We start from the raw sequence: 3,808 nt of genomic DNA on the forward strand, positions 1-3,808 counted from the left end.
ATAATATTGGAGATTACATTATGATACGTGATACAGCGGTCAAAGCCGACGAAGACAAGAAATTAAAGGCAGTATACAAGGGTCCTTATATGGTGACAAAGGTATTGAATAACAACCGTTATGTGATCCAAGATATTCCAGGGCATAATATTGTTGCGAGACCATACAATTCCATTCTCTCTCCGGATAGGATGAAATTGTGGGTAAAGCCCCTTCCTCCTGCGGTTAGTTCAAATTAGGATTAAGCTTTATATACGTATTTATAAGAAGAGGTTTAAGTACGTGTGATAAATTTTGCAATACTCCGCTAGTTTTAAGGTATTATTTTGTATTACGTAGTGTTAAGATTTATGAGCCAAAGACTGTTCCTTCATATATGATTTAGTTTATAAGATTCTATCATAAAAAAACCCCGTTGGACATACGCTTCTACATTATTGAAAGTTAGAGTACGTTAGGATTAAGTGCGTTTGAAAATTTCAGTTTAAAAAACAAACAAACATTCGGGACGAATGTCGTTATCAGTATGGCCGAGCTGTAAGACCCAAATTTAATTTTCGTGCCTAAGACGCCTCCGAGGTTAAGAGTATCGCGAGGTCGCCACCGTCGGGTGACTTTCGGTGCGTACAGCGACACCAACTGGTATGTAACCAAACACGGACCAATGATGGGCCGGCATTGATTAGGCGACTTCAACGAAGAGCAGGATTGGCCGAAGAGACTGCGACAGGAGGCGCGAGCGTCGAGGATCGGCGGGAAGTCGGGAGTAGAAAAAGGAGAACGATGGCGGATGGTGGCGTTTTTGTAAAGACGGAATAAAACGGTGTGTTTAACAAGACGAGTGGCTTCTCCTTTAAACGAATCTGCCTGCATATTCCTGACATGGTCATTAATATCCCTCTCCAAGATATTTGCTCTATCCACTGTGTGGCGGTTTATTTGAAACTAGTCCCCGCCACTTACAATATAAACAATGACACGCAATTTTCCCTTCCATCGTCATAATGATTTTTTCTAATCTATACAATTCTATATTTTTATCATCTATACAATTCTGAAAATGCATAAGAATTTGCATCGCAGTCAAGAGTTCAAAAGTGAGCACGAATTCTAACCTAGAAAAACTGCTGTGTTTACGTATTCCTATAACCTCCGATTTCTGTAACATTTTAAGCAATTTTAAGAGTATCTGGTCACAATAAAGCAAGCATGTCCTTTTCTCTAACAAAAAAAATCTTAAGAGCATTTTAAAGGCATATAAATATTCACTCGGTAGAGACTTGCAAAAGAAAATTAATTCAGCGGCATATTCCCAAGAGAGATGCTACAAAAGGTGATTCTGAGATTGAGATGCACTTTTCGAACGATGCATTTTCGTTCCCTATCAAAATTGTCGGCCGATTTAAACGAAAATCTAGATAACAAGATGCAAGCTTGGTAGATATATTCATATAACGGTCTGGAAGGCTTAAAACTCTCCAACGTCAGAATGCCAGTGATCAAGAATCCTGCAGATGCTTGGTAAAAATTGAAGCCGCTAATATGAATCCTATTGACGTCGCGATGACTGGTACTCTATGTGCTACAATATAGTATTTTAATAAGATTTTTTATTAATTTTTAATTGCTATTTTATAGTAAAAGACTCATATAATTCTATATAGTTTAAGAATTATGATTAAAAAGTATATATTTTACAGATGGTTACGGCAATACTCTTTTAAATACTATATGGAAAACTAAGAATTTGACTTTTGGAACATTCGAAGAAATGGATTTGCCATTGACACTAGGTAGAGACTTTGCAGGAGTTGTATCAAGAGGATTAGCTGTAGGGGACAGACTCAAGCTTGGCGAGAAAGTTTGGGGAGTGATTCCGATCGAACAGCAAGGCTGCCACGCGAATTACGTTGTCGTTGACAGTAACTTAGTAAGACACGTTTTATTTATGTATATATTAAATATTTAGCAAGCCAAATAACTTGCAATCATATTAAGCAATACTTGTTTTTCTCACGAGGTTAATCCACGTCATCCCACGTTAATCCCTACAAATTGTCTTATATCGAGGCTGTAAATATTCTGTACGCTGGACTGACCGCATGGTCCGCACTATGGATAACAGATGGGCTATGTTATAAAACAGCAATAGTTACAAAACTGAATAAACGCGTTTTAGTTATGGCAGGCTCGGGAGGTGTTGGTACCTTGGCTATACAATTATTGAAAGCTTGGAACATGCATGTAAATATTTTATTGCATATATTACATTTAGATCTGTGACACATGAAGCATACAAATAATTAGTATTAAATTTAAGGTAATTAGCACTTGCAGTAATGACGCTGTCGAGATGCTGCAGAATTTAGGTGCTGATGTTGTCATTGTTTACAAGCAAGACAGTGCCGACGCAGAAATTATTTCAGAAGGACCGTAAGTAACTTTGTAAACTAAAATACATTGTATTGAAATAAATGCAATATATATACAACTGTCTTATTTTCATGCAGGTATGATATGATCTTAGATTGTGCAAATCAAGGACCAGAGCATGTCAGAATGAAGGGATATCCGCACGATATTTATATAGCATTAAACTCGCCTCTTTTAAAAAAAATGTCGATCATAATGGACTGATTATGGGTATGGCGAGGAACCTTGGGGATTTTCTAAAATTTAATATTTCAAATGTGGAAAACAAAAGCTGTGTTAAATGGGGATTTTTTATACCTTCCCAGACAGGGATTAATGTTCTCTAGAAGCTCATGGAAAACGGAGAGGTGTGTTCTGAGAATTTCTGACGCGCATTTATTCTAATTAACGATTTTATATCTTAATATTCTGTCATTTGCAGATCATGCCTGTTGTTCAGCAGGTGTACGCTTTCCAAGATTTGCCACAGGCATATGATAGATTAAAGCAAGGTCATTTAAGAGGCAAATTAGTCATTGACATGAGATAATAAACTAAGTTAAGTATATCAATGTATGTATAATTGTAGATCAAAAATTAATATATTTTTTACGAATAATTTATTAATAATAAATGATTGTTCTACATAATTTCTGCAATATTATGTTTTTCACATTCTGCATTGTTACGTAAAACTTTTTTCAATTTTTGTCCAACAGTTTGTTACGAGCTTTTTTAGCACCTTTTTTCAAAATCTCGTCCAAATACGCGAGTTCTCTAGTTAATCTTAATGTATCCTTGCGAATTGGAGATAGTTTTTCAATTATTACATCTAATACCATTTTATACCTATAAAAATCGAGATAAATTATAACAATTCATTTATATATTCATTTACTAATTTATTGCTAATAAATAAATTGAAATTACGCGCCGAGATACAATGAACAGAGATAAATTCGTTTCGATAATTTTATATTTTGTATGCTCGCACGACTAGTAACGCACTTAATTGGCACTCGCGATATTGTACGGAACGTATCCCCTTCGAGCAAACCTTTTGCTCGAATGCGCACGCGAACACGACCTCGGCTACGTACGACCTCACACCGTACCTGCGCACAATGAATTCTGAACGCGAGACACGCACGGAGTCGACGGAACGTCCGACCGGCGCTGGAGTGGCGTACGTGACTGCTGGCAGGCAGACTCGGTGGTACTCGGCGCTAGTCGGCGCCACTCGGCGCTCTGCTAGGCGGTTGACCGCCGCGCCTGCGCCGACTACCGCTGAGTCACGTACGCCGCTGCCGCCGCCATGTTGCTCCGCGCTCCAGCGCCGGTCGGACGCATCGGACGGACGTTCCGTTGATTCCGTGCGTGTCTCGCGCAGTCTCGC

General features: G+C 38.3%; 1 pseudogene; it reads left to right on the plus strand.

The window, feature by feature from the left end:
* Positions 1 to 743: 743 nt before the first annotated feature.
* On the plus strand, positions 744 to 3,062 carry LOC118648323 (annotated as a pseudogene).
* The last annotated feature ends 746 nt before the right edge of the window (positions 3,063 to 3,808 follow it).

The sequence above is a fragment of the Monomorium pharaonis genome, unplaced genomic scaffold (genome assembly GCF_013373865.1).
Source record: "Monomorium pharaonis isolate MP-MQ-018 unplaced genomic scaffold, ASM1337386v2 scaffold_370, whole genome shotgun sequence".
Classification (NCBI taxonomy): Eukaryota; Metazoa; Arthropoda; class Insecta; order Hymenoptera; family Formicidae; genus Monomorium; species Monomorium pharaonis.